Below are 17061 nucleotides of genomic sequence, written 5' to 3'. Positions count from 1 at the left end.
TATGGAATGGCGGGACAAATAAGTATGAGAATCGAATAGATATATCTTGAAAATGAAAATTGAAGGTATTTTCCAGATAGAAGGAAACTATAGCTTACAAGAGTATCTTTTGTGATTACAGATAGATGGATTTCAGATAGATTCGAGAAATTTTTAAGATCTGTCCGATGGAAGGATGTAAGAAAATATATTGGTAGCATTAAAATTAAGTAAAATAAATATAGAATGTAGAACATGGAAAAGTAGGAATAAATACCGAAAGATTTCCACAAAAAATAAATTAAATTGAATTCTATAGAATTTACCCGATGAAATAGATGCGATTTATGGCATAAAAGGAATAGAATTAAAGGCTAAAAGATAGAAAAATTAAAAAGGAAATAGGTTATGTTTTCAGCGATATTCAAACCCCCATAGAAGCCAACCAATTGATGGCCATCATCATAATATTTAATAGAGTCACATATCATGGAATGGCCAAAAACCAACTGAAAGTTTCATCAAAATCCCACAAGATTCAGGCAATAATCAGGGACCACAAGATATGTGGGTGTCAGGGTCGAAAATCGTTTGACAACCTGCCAAAAACTTTAGCACTTAAGAGCCCAAATCTCTGGAGAACTTTCGGGGGCGGGGGGGGAGCTGGGGAGGGAGATACTTAAAACTAAACTCTTTTTGTTTTCTTCGACTCTATTGTATGCCATGTTTTATCCCATCATTTGACTCGAATCGCGCTCCACCTCTACCTCTACCCTTTTTCCCCGCATTTCATTCGAATCTCTTTCTGCCTTTTTTCATCACTCATCTGCTCTTTGTATCTGTATCTTAAGACTCTTTTCTTCGCTGTGTGTGTGTGTGTGTGTGTTTCCTTCCTCTCTGTCTTCTGTTTTCTGTCATCACTCATCTTTTCTCTATCTCTATCTTTTTTGCAGGTAAGTTTCAAAGAATTTTGATTTGTTAAACAAAAAGAAAAGCAAAAGACAAGCTAAAAAACAAAAAGAAGGGAAGGTAAGTGAAAAGCCTGACAAATCGCATCCCAAAGGGAAAGCCCCGTACCCCCCGTATCCCCGTTCCTGCCTTTAGGCCATGTTTCCTGCTCCACTAGCTCCGCCTCCTCCCGCTGCTCCTGCTCCTTCTTTTTCCTTTGTCCTGCTGCAATTTGCTGTTTAATTATTCAGCAAGGACTTTGTATCCTTTCACCTCTCTTTTTTCACTCTTGTTTGGAAGAGGTGTGCCACCGGAAAAGCCAAAAGTTAAAGTCCGCACGGGGATGGGGATGGGGATGGGTTGTAGGGAGTGGCATAAGGGGGACGGGGGGGTGGAAGCTCAAATCACTTTGTTTGCCCTGCACTTAGGCAACGCGGCAGCGGCGGCTCTCTGCCACACGGCTATAATCGGCTCAAAGTTAACTAAAACGGGGAGGCACAAAAAATGAGACGAGAGGAGTTTGCCTCTTCTGTTGCTGCCACATGCCCACCCCCCGCCCCGGCCCGGCCCTCTCTCTCCCACTCTGTCTCTGTCCTTTCCGCCCACTTGTCGCACATTTTAATTGGCAATTTGGTGGAGGGCTGACAGGAGCAAAGGAGAGAGCCTGAAGGAGCAGGATCTAGAGCAGGAGCAGGACCAGGAGCAGGAGCCGGAGCAGGACCAGGAAGCAGCTTCTGTGTAACACAATAAGCCGCGGCGACATGTCCCCCCAGAAGCAGGACAGCAGGAACCAGAACCAAGAGGAGTGAAGCTCCTCCACGCTTTCAACATGTGGCATAAACAAACAGTTAACTCCCTGTCTACCACCCCCGCATTCTCCGTCCTTTTCTGCTCCACCCACGACGCACATGCTCTCCTCTTGTCGTAAAGCGAAAATTGACACTTTTAACAAGTCGAAGGAAAAAATGTTCGCCTGTCGAGAGTTTAACCCGAAAAAAAGGCAGCGGAAAGAGCGAAAAAAAAAACCCAAAATGAAAGGCAATACATGGGAGGGAAAAGCATCCTTTCAAGGGAGAAGTCAAGGGAAAGACGTGTGAAAGAAAACGCCAGGAAACGCTGAAAGAGAATGAACAGAGTGGTGGCATCGGGAAAAAACCCAAGCAAAAGTGACAGCCAGCAAGCACCGCGGGGAAGGCGGCCGACTGGGAGAAGCGGCTGCCGATTCTCAACTGATTCGCTAAGTGGCATTCCCCCAAAAACCCCGCCAGATCCCAGCAGCTCTGCCTGGCCCTGGACATGGCCAATTTAAGCGTTGATAAACTTTTTGTTGTTGGTGTTGCTTTTTTTTGTGCCATGAGGCGGCGGCCTCTGAGGCTTGTTTAGAAATTACAAAAGTTGCCAAACCGAAAACAGAATCTCATCTTTTCTGGTGGCGGCGGAGGGGCAACCCTTTTCTCCGAGCCAAAACGGTTGCTGTCCGATGTGGTTGTGGTTAAGGGGATACAAAGGAGGTCCTCAAGTGCAGAACTATAGATTTTAGATAGGAATTTGGATGGAAAGTATGAGGAAGGAAGGTTTCCACATATGTAAATATATTTTAGGAAAAACAGAGACCATCTATTATATCTAGGAGTTGTATCTACAACTATTCCAACCCTATCGGACATTTAATTGATTAAAAAACACCGTAGGTGACCAATAATCCCTCGGAAGAATCTTTTAGGTGGAATCTAACTGAAGGATCTCTAGAAAACAAATATATAAAACCATTTGGCATCTTTTGGCAGTGTTTTTTAATCATTTATCCTGGATCAGATACCTTTAAACCACACATTCCATTAGTATTCATAGATTGCCCATAGATTTAGCCAAATTTCAATCTAATTTCAACAAAAGGAACTCTAATTTGATCTTCCAGCAGTCTTGAGTGCTTTTATCGAAGGATCTTTACAGGAAAACTTCAAAAGAAACTTGGGAAAGCTTAGGAATTATCGAAGAAGGGAAATCTGATAAATCTTCATAAATTTCATTCCTATTTCATTGGCAAAGATATAGAATATTTCATATAGAAGCTTCATCCGAAAAATGTTAGATAAATGATCTGTTTTGAGGGTAGAACTATGGGAGGCTTACACTAGGGGAGGCCATCACTAGGGGTAGGTATAAGGAGGGGCCGTGGAGCACGTGAGTAGGAGCTGGAGCTGGGGCTGGGGTTGGGGCTGGGTTCTGGGCACTCTCTGGTCACACAGCGGATGTTCATAAATCACTTTTTGCTGCCACCATTCGCTGCTGCTGTTGCCTCTGCTGTGTTGCCCCTGCTGCTGCTGCCGCTGCCGCTGCAACGCTTCTGTGTAATGTTTGCTCTGTGATCAAATTCAGATTTGCTGTCAACCGAAACTTGGCACCAGCTATGCCCCCATGCCCCCCCCTATGCCCACGTTCTCGTACATGCCTCAAGTTGCGCGTCATCCACACCCACTCAGAACACACACCCTGTATCCCGTATCCATATCGCGTATATAGTGGGGGGGGGGGAGTACCGTACCATTAGAGAGTAAGAGAGAGAGAGAGGGAGAGAGGTGGTACGTATATCGGTTTACATTGAATTACGCTTGACTGATGACTACCGTTTCAGATTCTACAGCGACGCCCACTACTTACCCAATCGCCACCCACTTGCCCTGCCCCCAACTCCCACACACACACACACACACACACACACACACACAGACGCCCACGTAACGTTCGTTGTCCTGCCTTTTGTCCAGCGGGGAAGTCATGTGGAGATTGGAGCCACGACGACATTGGGGACACACACACTTAATGTTCATTAAATTTATGAAAATTTCACAGAAATGATTTATGATTCTTTTGGGAGTTCCACCTCTCTCTCGCTCTCCCCTCCCCCCCCCCCCTCTCTCTCTCTCTCTCTTTCTGTCTGTCTGTCTGTGGGTGTGCGTGGAAAAGAGAATCGTTTTAATGAGCTTTGAAGTCGATTGCGAGCTCAATTTAATGGGAATGGCTTTCCCTGCGATTTTCCCAGAGATTTTCCCTTAGATGAAAGCTTTTCTCTGATTAAATTAGTTACGCGGCGATGGGGCTTTTTATTTAACATCTGACATGTGTGTGTGTGTGTGTGTGTGTGTGTCTGAAGAAAGAAGGATATAATAATGGAATGAAAGTTGAGAGCATTTCTATGGGATTTTTTTTTTGTTGGGAATATTTTAAATTATAATTAAATACGTATGAGAGGCCTTTTGGGTTTCATTCTCCCACAAATAGGGAATAATTCTTTCAAAAGGTTTCATTCAGGGACTTCCTGCGATAATGAGACATTCCCATATGATTCCTGGGCACACCTTAAATCACTTTTCAATTCATACGAGTGTTCACCCTCCCCTTTCCCACCCCCAAAACAGTTTACACTCCATTTGAGCCTTTGGTCTTTGGGTTGACTCCTCCTCCTCTACCTTCTCTCCCCTGAATGGTTGATAACACCCTTCACAGTGGAATGAGCACGCACAGTATTAACCTGAACATTGGAATCTCTCCGTCTGCATTCCCCCCCCTTCCCCCCGGTCCCCTGCCCCCGCATATAACCATTAAGATATCAATTTTATGCATGCCCACAGCTGGAACAGATCCCCGAACAGAGAACCAATTTTCCATTCATATATGTATATGTATGTACATATATGTATGTGTGTATTGTATAGAAATTATATATTCCCGATTACATACAATTTATGTGCTTATGAGAGGGTGGTGCAGTGGGAGGGGGGAGGAAGGTGGGAGGGACTGTCTAATTTACTCTGAGACATGATTTCAAATGTGAACCAATTGTTCAGGCCATGCCCCACACTCCCCCTCCCCCCACCACACCCCCTGTCCTACCGCCAATGTCCATTATGGATGGATATCCATTAAATTAATGTTCATGTTTTCATGGTTATGTTTGTCATTAAAACGGACAACACGCACACACACGCACACACAGGATACATACATACATGTATGTATGTAGAAGTGTAAGGCTGGGAGCCATATTTCCGTTGTTATCGTGTTCTCGAGTGAGTGAAAAGTCAAGTCAAAATTCGCTTAAAGACAGGTTTTAAGTCGGAGTGGGGGAGGGGGCATTTGGGTGGCGGGGGGTGCGACCTCTGACGGTGGTAATCCAAAGTGCGTGTACGCTGCGCTGGCGCTGCCCCTGCCTCTGCTGGCATCCCCTCCTGACGTTACAATAGCTGCTGGAGTTTCACTTGAAACTTCCTCCATTTGAAGGCTCTGCAGCTACCTCTGCCGCTGGCTTTCTTCTGCTTCCTCCCATGCTCTGAGGCCTCTGCTCGCACTGCAGTTGCTGCTGCCGCTAGCTTTGTTAGCTCTATTCGCGCGTCTGCCACGCCTCTGCTGCAGTAGCAGTTCCTGCTTCTGCCTCTGCCGCTGGCTGTCCTCTGCTTGCATGCTCTGTCGGCTGCCTCTGCTGGCATAACAGTTGCAGGCGTCTTCCTCTGCTGTCGCTGTTAACATTGCTGCTGCTAGGCCCGACGATCGTGTTGCTGTCGAGCCGACAGCAGTCTCTGCAGTCGCTCCTCTCGCTCTCTCTCTTCCCTTACATTGTCTGCTACTGTTATTGCTCCTAAAGCTATCGCTCCGCCTGTCTCTTCCTGCTAATGGATCGTGGTATATTTTTATAAGGTGTGTGCATATTCTATTAGTTCTCTCTACAGTCACTGCCTCTGTTATTGCTCCCTCTGTTATTGCTCCCTCTGCCACTGCCACTGCTTCCTCTGTCGCTACTTAGTGCTCCCTCTGCTGCTGCTCTGTGCTTTCTCTGCTGCTGCTCCATAATCTAATTTCCATCTCGCACATAACCTTGAAATTACTTGGCAATGTGGCCAGGTGGCACGGTGAAAATTGCATAGCAACGACACCACAAACCCTGCCCCCCCCCCCCCCCCCCCCCTTCCTCCCGTGCCCCTTGACATGCGATTCAACCAGCGCTCCTTCTCAAACGGATGCACTTAATGCAATTCCGCTTATTTCTTGGCAATTCTTGTATTTTATTCACATTTTACACTCGAGCATCCCTGAGCCACACCGCCACAACCTCCGCCCCCCTCGAAACGAGTAGTCAGGGGCGTAGTCTTTATGAACCATGGAATTTGTGACATTTTATGGAGGCCTACGCTCCCCCCCTCGCTTTAAGAGGGATGTACTAAGCCACTGCCTACACTCTCAGCTATGCGGAATTTTCCGCTTTGCATATTTCCCAAAGCCTTGCCAAGAGCTATCCCCCCCACGTTTCTTCCTTTCTTTTTTTTTGCTGCCTCCATGTAGAAATTTTCGCCTAGACTTGGGATAACGAGATTATGATGGATACACATTCCTCGGGTCCTGCCTCCTGCCTCCTGCATTCCCATCTCCCCCCTCCCTTGAGGTGAGGCTTAGTGGAAATGCTGTCTGGAAAAGCCTTTCGGATTGCCTTTTTAATGGTTAAGGATTACCGCAGGATTGTCGGGAGACAAGTCAGAGTTCAGAATTCACAGTTCTCTGCGGAGGTGGAGTTTCGAAACTCGAATCTCTGCGGATCCCTCTCTCATTATCGCGCTTTACCCAACGCCCTACAATTGTTGTATCCATAATTTCCCACTAATTGCAGTAAATCTGTCAATATTTATCTGGAGCTCTCCGTCCCTCTTATCTCTCCATACTCCGTCCAAAATGAACAAAAACAAAAATAACAATACAAAAACACACACACCCAGCAACAATATCGATAAGCAAACCGCCCACAAAAAAATTAAACAATTTTTGCTTTCATTTTTATTTATTTTATTTTTGTGTGAATTCTGTTTAGCTCTCTGATATGGCTTATGCTCGTAATGTGTATAATTCCATTTGTTGTTTAGTTTTTTGGGTTTTATTTATAGCCAATCTCCAAAAGAATGACGTCAGTGGGAAGTATTAACCAAACAGACAGGGGAATGGAGGTTAGTTTTAGGCAGAGATTTAATGGGGGAAATAAATTTCAAGGGAAAGTCAGAAGACTACTTATTTAAAGGTGGATTTCCCATCATAAATGGGACACAAATATAACATCCAATATTTTTAATTATTCAATTACTTCGAGTTTTAATCGGCTTAGGCCCACTGTAGGAATCTAGAAATTCCCCAATTTATAAGGAAACAAAAAAGAAAAGAACCAAGATTCAGTGGGGACTTTTGCTCGGTCATTAACGGTTAAAGCTTTTATCTTGAACTTCCCACAAGCCAACACACGCGCTCCCCCACTCCCCTGCGCTCGATGTCTCCCCTTTTTTTCGCACATGTTTACTTATTTATTTGGATACACATTTATATTTATTTCCTCTCTGCTGCGATAATTTCTGGCGCTGGCGCTGACGCTGCTGCCCTGCTGCCCTGCTGCCGCTGCTGGCGTTGACAACAACAATTGTCCAGCGACGATTGACAGGCGACAATGCAATAAAAATGTTAGTTAGTGTGTGTTGTGTTCGATGCGGGTGGCGAGAGGGAGCGACAGAGAGAAGTGCTGGTCCAAGGTGTATTTTAATGAGGTGTGGTGTGGCCAGTCAGGGCCCTTTGTTTGCGTCTACGAAAGGAGAGAGCGGTAGAGAGAGTGGCTTGCGAAATAGGCAACTGCGCTAAGCCGTAATGGCCGCACCTCTTGTCACCTGCACCTTGCGATGGATGGTCCAGCGCCAGAGAGCGAAATTGATGAGTCGCTGCCGGCAGCGCTGTCAACGTCACCATAATAACTGGCATGAGTAAAAGCAGTGGGTGAGGGAGAGGCAGAGACAGAGGCAGAGGCAGAGGCAGAGCATGAGTGTAGTCGAATGCTGAGCGGGGTGCAGAGTAGTTAGACTGATAAGAAAAACGAATGTAGTGTGTGTGTGCAAGTAAGAATGGAAAGAACGACAGCGAAAAAAGCCACCAAATAATGAGCATTTAATTTCTTGACGACCTGCAAGCGAATGGAAATGGAATGAAATGAGGCAAAAAGAACAAGATGCGATAAAATAAGAGAATGGGCACAAATAGCACAAAGACAATGTCAATGGGAATGAGAATGGGAATGGGAATCGGCATCAGAATCGGAATCAGAATGGGAATGGATGATGGGATGATGGGAGGATGGGGAGGCTGGGGACGCTGGAAGATGGGGGAATGGGGGATGGATAGCCACGCGAGAGAGCAACAGAGTAGTCGTCCGTCCAGCAATAACAGTTGAACAAACAGTAAATGCTATTACAAGAAGAAGAACACGTAGATAAAGTAGAAGAAGTGAAAGAAGAGGCAGCAACCGGAGTAGAAACAGACAGACGATGCTTGCTCTGCTGCTTGGGGCCAGGCCAGCCAGCATCACATTAGAGAGCTGGCAAAAGAGAGTGGGATAGAGAGGAAGAGCGTCCACGAGGAGAGAGGGTGCTTTCTGCCGGCGTCGCTGCTATTACTGTAATCGCAACGCCGCTGATAATGTATTTTATATGCGTACACATGTGTGCGGGTGCCTGTGTGTGAATATTCTTCTTTTTTTTTGCCGCATTCACACCCCGCTGCGTCACCAGCATGAAAGTGCATGAGAAAGCAGAGAAGACTATCAGCCGAGCAGTGCAGAGAGGAGAGCAAAGTCAAAGCAGTCGATAGAGGAAGAGGCACAAGCAGAGGCAGAGGCAGCGGCAGCGGCAGTGGCAGAGAGATGCCGCAAGCCGATAAAAAGGCAGGCAAAGTCGCAATTTTCCACCGTACACCCCCATGCCCACACACACACACACACACACACACAAAGAATCTATCCACTGTGTGTGTGTGTGTGTGCGTTGCCTTTTCCATATGGGCGCATTTATACGCATTCATTTTCAATTGAAAATACCCCCTCTATCCCTCATTCTCTCCCTCGTTGCTTGCCTCTCTTTCGTTTCATTTGTTTTGCTATTATCACGGTTGTTCTCTGCGGCCCCCTTCCGCACCACGCCACCGCCATGTGAGGCGATTTTCTTTTGCCCATGTATGTGTGCGATTCTGTTGTTTTTTTTTTATCAGCTGATATTCGCTGTACCGCTATCTCCCTCTCTCTCTCTCTCTCTCTTGTAAATAAATGTAAGCTCCATTGAAATTGCTTTCTCCCCTTCTTCGGCTGCTTTGTGGCGCCCCTTCCCTTCTACTTAACCCCTTTTTTGCTTTGCATTTCTTTATTGTCATTTTATTGTTTCTAGAAGGTAATTCGATTACTTCTGAGAGGATCGAGGGCGGGAAAATCCTCCTCTTATTCTCCTACTTAATCCCCATTACGCATCTCTTTTCCCCTTTTGGTGGGGGAGAGGGGGGTAAACTCAAGATAGAGCCTCACATCTTATTAGTATTCCACCTTCTTTTTTAACATCTTACTATTCCTTCTTCTCGTCTTTTCCTTCTTCTTAAACCTCTTTCATTTTCATTTTTATTTTCTTTTAATTTCTTTATCGCAATTTATCGTTGCTTCTGTGGAAGATTACGTAGATCCGGTCATGATTCTACAATTACTCACTGACGGAAAATCCTCCGCCTTTTTCCTCTTCTTTTTCTGCTTAATAATTCTCCATCAATCAATCGATCAAATCTATTTTTCTAAAAGTCAAAGTTACACTCGTCTCAAGTTATGGGCAATTCCAGTATTGGCGCTTATCTACAAAACAAAACTGGTTTCCCGTTCGAAAAACAAAAAAAAAAAAACTAACTTCATGAGTGAGCAAAATACAAATAAAAACGGAAAACTGTTCGAAATGTGGGTTACGATGGGGCGGTGGGGGGCTAGGGCGAAGGAAGTGGAAGATTCATTCAACTCAAACAATAATTTCCTCCTCTCCGGCCCTATCCCGTAGTCTGCTGCCTCCCCCCTTTGTATTTATTTATCTTTATGAAGGTACTTTGAAGTTCGCCCGAAACAATAAATTGTGGAAAAATGATTTCAAATTCAAGGTGGACGACAGGTGCTGATGATGATGATGGTTGGCTTTGGTCTGGTGTGGTCTGGTGTGGTCTGGGGTATGCGGCTCTGTTCTGTCCCATTTTAATAGTTTTTCCACTCATCACTCTCATTCTTTTTCTCTTGCTCTTGCTCTTCATTTTCTTTTTCTACTTTATTCTGACTTTTATGATTTATTTTTACGAGCTGCAACATTCACACGAACCAAAAAGCAAAACAAAACAAAACAAAAATCGGCTCAAAAGTCATCAAATCGAAAATAATGCTCGAAGGGGAAAGGTTAGCGCTTTTAAGGAAAGTCGAAGGCTCTGATACCCTTGAAGACAATCAATTTGGAAGCTATGCGAAAAAGTGCAAACATCTGTTGAAAATCGCAATACCGTCGGCAGTGAAGGGTATGCCGATTGGGAGGAGGCTGCGCCCGGTCCAACAGCTGTTGAGTGTGCGGCCTGGGAGAATGGACGAGTGCAGGGTATTATCTGAGACATGGCAGAGACGCCGCGCCACAGTGGATAGAGCAGTCAGCCGCAGCCCACAAATTTGTTTCTCACGCTGCTGCTGACAAAGCGCCAAAAAAAACCACTTGTTAAAAAAAAAAACACATACACATACGGGTATTTTTGGCATTTGCGATTTAGAAAAAGAAGGGGGGTGGGGTGGGGAAGGGAAGGGAAGGGGGGACAAAGAGAGAGGCAAACATTAGCGAAATGAGCGCTTTACACGCGAGCTGCGAGCTGAGAGCTGGGAGCGAACGAAACGAAACGAAACGAAACGAAACGAAGCGAAAAATGTCGAACGTGTCCGTGCAACAAACAACAACAACAATTGATGAATGAAGTAATAATCGGCGCAATATGGTGGCTTTTTGTACCACTGTGCAAACTTTTTTCATTATTCTTCTTCTTGTTTTTTGGGTGGTGGCGCTCAGCGCCGGCAGAGGCTGACTCAACCCCAGACGTTGACGTCAACAACAGCGGCAGCGGCAGAGACAGCGGCAGAGACAGTGGCAGCGCCAGCGCCAGCAGCATTTACTCTCTCTCGCACTCTCTTTTGCATTTATTTTTTTTTTTTTTTTTGGTTGTTTGGGAAAATACACCCCCGCCACACACATACAAAATTCCTTTTTCCGGTACAAAGAGAGTAAGGGTGTGGGCGATAGTCAGAAAAAAGGGGGCTGTGAGTGGGAGATGATGGGGCTGATAGTCACAGAAAGAGAGAGAAACAGAGAGAGGGAGTGGGTCGGTCGGTCGGTTGGGTGGGCTGTGAGCGCCAAGCAGAGAAGTTCCGCTTGCCGGCGCTTTTTCCATTACTATTTGCTTGCTCTCTCTCACTCTCTCTCTCTTTCTCTCTCTCTCTTTGTGTGTGTGTGTTGTCGGCGCTGCCGCCCATTCATACATTTTGAGCCGTCACCGCCGGGGAGAGAGCATAACTACTGCGCATGCATTGCGCTCCCAAAGCGTCGCTGCCCATCCGACGCTGGCGCTGGCCACCGTTGCCGCCGATGGCCGCTGGCTGCTGGCGTTTTAGTTTGATTTTCATTTCAGTCGCGTTAGGTTCGCAGAGCTCTCGGAGTACCCCCAAGCCCCCAGAAGCACACACACAGTGACATACCGGCCAACTCTCTCTCTCTCTCTCTCTCTCACTCTGCGAAGATCAGCTGCTGCTGCGAAGCTTAAGTTTGTGCCCAAGCTCCCCTCTCGCAACTGTAAAAACTGTAGTCGTGTGGTTGTCTCTCTGTTTTTTTTTGCGTGTCACGTCCCCCCCGTCGTTCCACACTCGTGTCTCAGTCTCTGGCGAGTGTGTATGTGTGTGCGTGAGCTTAAAGCTGACGTTGCCGCTACCTCCGGTCTCACCGCAAAACAAAAATTATAGCAAAAATTTATAAAATACTAAAGGAAATACAAATCTATCCAAAAGAGAGTGAAATATTATCGTACGTGCGGTTTTTCATTTGTTCCTCTTTGTGTCTCGCGCGTCTACCTCTCTTTGTTTTTTTTTTGTGTGCACAAAGAAAAAATATATCCATATATATAAAAATAGCAATAGAAAGTTATTAAAGCGTTTGCAAAAAAAAAAGGAAAGAAAAAACAACGAACGAACGGCAAAATAGCGAGAAGCAGAAAGCAAAATAGTTAAAGCTTGTGCTCGCGCTCTCTCTCTCTCTCACTCACTCAGTCGCTGACGTCGCCGCTGAAGCCGAAGCCGAAGCCGCAGTCGCCGCTAGCGTCGCACTTGAAAACGTCGCAAAAGTTTGTAAACAGCCGAAAGCTTCCCCATCCCCCCATTACACATACACGCATATGTGTGTGTGGTTGTGAGTGCGTGCCTGAATAGAAAGAAGGAAGGAGGCAGAGAGAAAAACGTAAAGAATCAGCCGAGAAGAAGGAAGCCGCCAGCGTCACCGACACCGACACCGCCGCCAACAGAGCAGCAGCTGTCAAGCATAAAGCAAAGGCAAAAGCAAAAGCCAAAGCTCGAGAAAAAAAACAAAGTAAATAAAAAGCATAATAATATTAATTTCGAAAATACTTGAACTCTGCAAAAATTCCTTCATTCCACTCTTTCCCAATTGCCTCGTGCCTGGGCCATAATTAATAACAAAAAGAAAAGGTATTCAAGTGTGTGCGTGTGTGTGTGTGTGCCGCTGTTGGGCTTTCCTCTTTGTGTTGCTCTTTCGCATTGCGCCCACACACATGCACACACACACACACACACACACATCCTACTCCCCTTAGACCGCCCCCCAATATCATAAAGTTCAATGTCTGTTTGTTTGTTTCTTTCCAAACACCACACAAAAAGCAACAAAAATACGCTTTCGTTTAAATAAAATTTATTTCACTCTGGTTTCTCTCTCACTCTTTATCCCTTTCTCTCTCTCTCTCTCTGCGTGTATAATTAAATAAGCCGATCCATCCCCCTCTCTTTCGCTCTTTCTCCGTCTATCTCTCTGTGTGGGCTGTGTAGATTTTTGTAGAATTTTAAGATTAAAGGTTAGCAGCTTTTTTTTTTATTTTTTGCATTTGCAAAAAAAAAAAACTAAAGTGACAAATGCCAAATGTCAGAGAAAAAGTTTACAAAGAAGAAACGCACAACAGAAAGAAGTGGAGAGAGGAGCGCGGCAGAGAGCTTTAAAGTTACAGATTTACGGTACTCATCAGCTGATTTCCGGTGGGTGGAAGGGCCAGACTCCTTGAACATATGGCACGCCCCTATAGAGGCTATGGACACCCCCAAACTTCAAAGTTTCGTAGCTCTAATTCAGAGAGGTATTCTCCATCAATCCAAAGTAAATCAGATCCAGATTCTATAAATATTATAGTCTGAAGAAGAGGACAAAATATGCTCTTCCAATCATGTAGATTGTTGTCTACTGAGTGAAAGCAGAAACTTCCAAAAATATATATTTAAAGCGAATATTTTAGAATTTTCGAAGAAATCTTTCTACACTCAGATTGAAAATTTCTGAACAATTTCATGGGTGCCGTTGTAAATCCGTTTTTCAAATTAAATTATCCTTTCAATTGCAATCGTAATCTGGAATGCATTTGTCCCGTTTATCTGGCACAGACAGCCTTAGGGTGGCGGGGGGGTGGCCTTAGCCCCAGGGCAATTTCAATGAAATTAAAGGGCAGTGCCAGGCACGGCACAGAGCGAGACGATTCCCCTTACCCCTTTCCCCTTCCCTTCGTTTATGTCTCTTGCGGTCAGCCCCCGGAGCGTCGTCGTAGTCGTCGTCGTTGCCGGCAGACGGGGAATGTCCGATATGGGGGACGACAACGACAACGACGACAAGAGAGGCAACGACTGATTAGCTTTCTTTCACCCTCCCTCCCTGCCTCCTTCCCTCCCTCACTCTTTCTCTCTCGCTCTCTCTCCCACTTTTGAAGCTTGTGAAGTCCAAGGTTAAGCCTTTATTTATTTGTGTGTGCCTGTGTGTGTGTGTGTGTGTGCGATAAAGAGGGCAACTTTATTTTTTAGACGCTCAACATTTTTGTGTGCTGTGCACCCTTCCACTTTTTCGGCTTCTTCCACTTCTTCTTTGTCTCGCCAAAAGCTACGTGCGGAGGGTTGGGAGGAGGGTTTAAGGGAAGGTGTGCCTGCGTATGGGTGTGTGTGTGTGAGTGTTTGAGACGAGAAAATCAACCCTTGAAAATGGGCAACAATGAAATTTCTTAACGCACAAAAAGGAGACACGAGCTTCAAGAAGGAAGGAACTTTCTCTTTGCACAAGTTGCAGTCATTGCACCCCTCTCTCTCTCTCTCTGTGCGTGTGTGTGTGTGTGGCAGGCACGCCCCAATACAAGACGGTGGCAGACAACATCGTTAACCTGCCCCCAGGGCACGTGGGAGATTATTTGCAGCACCCTCGCACCCGCCTACACCCCCGCCTTTCCATCCATCCATCCATCCATCCGCACACTTTGTTCTTTGTTTTATTTCTGTAACAAAGTAAAAGTTGTAAAAAATAAAAAAGAAAATGAGAGGAGTGGAGTGGAGAGGAGAGGATAGAACAAAGATGAACGCCAGGAGAGCAGAGCAGAGCACCGAGCAACTGTGAACTCTCACCTCCACACAACACACACCGCACATGTCCTGCGTCAGCGCGCTCATCCCCCCTTCAAGCTCCTTCCATGTCTTATCCCCCCCGCCATCCCTCAAGTCTCCACCGTCTCTGAGGCATGTCTGTCTCTCCTGCTGCTGTGCCTTCTGCTGCGTTGGTCGCGTCTCATCTTTATCTTTTCAACATTTTCGGCATTCTACTGCTCCTGGCCCCTGGCCTCTACTTCTTCTCCCCCTATCCCCTCCTGCCCTATCTCCTACCTCTGCTTGTTCTTTCTTCTCATCTGTTTTATGTCTCAGCCTCAGCCTCAGCATTTTTTATGGTTTGTTGGCAATTTCGGGATTTACATATTCCTTTTGCCCTACCCCTGCCCAGCCATGCTCTTGCCCTCGCTCTACCTCTACCCTTATGCTGGCCTGCCTCTGCCGCCCTCCCCTCCCCTCTGTAGCCTCCTTCTAGAACGCTTTTCTTTGCACTTATCGCTCGGCGCTGACTTCCTGGACTCAAGAGGGGTAGCTTGCACGTGGGCTGGTGGAGCGGGCCGGAGAGGGGGGGGGGGCTATCGGTCGGACAGGGCAATTTGTTAGCAAAAAGTTGCCGACTGCTGCCTCGCGGGGTTGCTGCTAACGGTACTTGTGTGGTGTGTGGCGTGAACATTTTCTACGTGCCACAAAACATGCAAATCCAACAAAATAAAAACACGAAAAAAAACAAGAAAAATAAAATGTGGAAAAAATAAGACATAAAACGACAAAAAAATAAGAGCATTAAATAAAAACAAAATAAAAACAAAATGTATATAAATATATTTATTTATTCAGAAAAAATAAAATAAATAAGGAAACGAAAGAAAATAATAATAAAAAGTAAATTTCATGCAAAAAAAATCTTACACAAACAAATGAGGAGTAAAAAATAACTAAAAATAATTTTTTAAAAAAGTCTACATCGAAAAATTCAAAAGCCAAGGATTTAGATACCCTGGAAGATCAGTTGTGGCTAGTAAATGATTTATTTTTCAATTATTTGAGCAACATCTAAGATCTATCCACAGAAAAGGGTATACAAAAAGAGAAGAACAAAATTCCCTTAAAAAGTACAAGTTTTGTGAACTTTCTACAGTGGACCTCGATGACCACAACATCCCCCACATTTCCTTACAAAAGGGCGGAGGAGAGCATGTCCCCAAACTAAAGTCCCTTTTAAAAGGAGATGCCCCGCCCACCTTATAGTTTTCCGTTTTCCGTGCTTTATCCTCCCATTGATGGATGGGTGGAAGGATGGAGGGATGGGTGGGTGGTTGCAAGGATGTGGAAGTCCCTTTTACTTCAGAGAAACATAATATTTTCTTTTTTTTTTGTTAATAATATTTGAAAATGCTTTTAAGATAAAATATCAAATTTAAGTTTTTGCAAAAAAACAAAAACGTCTCAAGTGACCATTTTAGTACCCAGAATTTTGCTCTCATTTTTCCATGGAAATGTGATTGTTTCTCCCCCAAATTCGTGAAATGTAAAATTTGTACTGTGGGAAAAACCATTTGATTTTTTTTTAATCAAATCTAATTTCCAATGAAATTTCCCCAGAATACACCATCGGCATTCTCTACCGCCCCCCTCATTCTTACCCCTGTTCCAGCCCCTAGCCCCAGCTGCAGCCGCATCCGCAGCCGCAGCCGCAGAGCGTAGACTCTGATAACAATATCGAGGTTTAGTCAGGCCCCAACGGGCGATAACAGAAAGAAACAGAGAGAAAAAGTGACTACGTTTTCTCTTATCAGGAATTGCGGTACACAAAAATTATGTCAACTGTTTGAAAAAACACGAGCTATAGATATACATATCCCCACTCCTGCTCCACCGCCGCCCCCGTCTCCCTGCCCGGCTTTTACTGGCGATCAAGTGACGCAATTGAAAAACTTGTATTATGAAACATTCGGGGAAAATGAGTCAGCAGCGAGACACGGCACACACATCACACAGAAGCGAATGGAAATCACATTTTGCGAGAGTGGAGTGACTGTACTGACTGTACGATCCAGAAGGGCTTAACCCTAGAGAGGTTTCAGAGGGTTAAAGGATGAGTAAGAGAATGAAAGAAAAGCTACCGAAAGGGAAGCTAATGGGGGAATATAAGCCGAAGAAAAACCCAAAGATTCACTAAAAATAAAAGGTTTTCTTTGTTCTTTGAAGGTTCAACTTTTATGGTACAAAGTATATAGAAATATCAGAAATTATAAGTTTATTAGAGATCCAAAACATGTGAAGAAATCAAAGGACCCATTTTCCAGCAATTTCTGTATTAGTAGTAGATCCATGTTATATCCCGAGGTGGGTTAAGGCCTTTAGAGGGTTAAGAATGAGTGATAGTGATACTTTTTTAACCCTTCTTTAACTCTATGAAATGATTTTCCTTAAGGTTTCATATGTGTCTTCATTTGTTTCTTCATTTTAACTCTACCTTTCTCCATCTCCCTCACTCTTTATAGCTTCTTTCCCCAATCCCAACCCCAACCCATCACCACCCCTCCTCCCTCCCCTTGCACTTGCAGCAGCAGCAGCTTCATTCAAAAATGATTGAAATTTTT

At 45.0% G+C, this 17061-nt stretch overlaps 1 protein-coding gene across 18 annotated transcripts in view; it reads left to right on the top strand.

Moving 5' to 3' along the window:
• Nucleotides 1-17061, top strand: part of shep (alan shepard) — a 161291-nt gene that overhangs the window by 115676 nt on the left and 28554 nt on the right. The window contains exon 1 of one of the 18 annotated variants that reach the window (XM_015187565.2): nucleotides 11414-12401. The exons of the other annotated variants lie outside the window; for them this stretch is intronic. The gene's annotated coding sequence lies outside the window, so the exon portion shown is untranslated. Of the gene's footprint in view, nucleotides 1-11413; nucleotides 12402-17061 lie in introns of those variants that run through there. 18 annotated transcript variants of the gene reach the window in all.

This window comes from Drosophila pseudoobscura, chromosome X (assembly GCF_009870125.1).
Source record: "Drosophila pseudoobscura strain MV-25-SWS-2005 chromosome X, UCI_Dpse_MV25, whole genome shotgun sequence".
Taxonomy (NCBI): Eukaryota; Metazoa; Arthropoda; class Insecta; order Diptera; family Drosophilidae; genus Drosophila; species Drosophila pseudoobscura.
The sequence above is the reverse complement of the archived record's forward strand: the minus strand, read 5'-3'. Positions and strand labels throughout refer to the sequence as shown.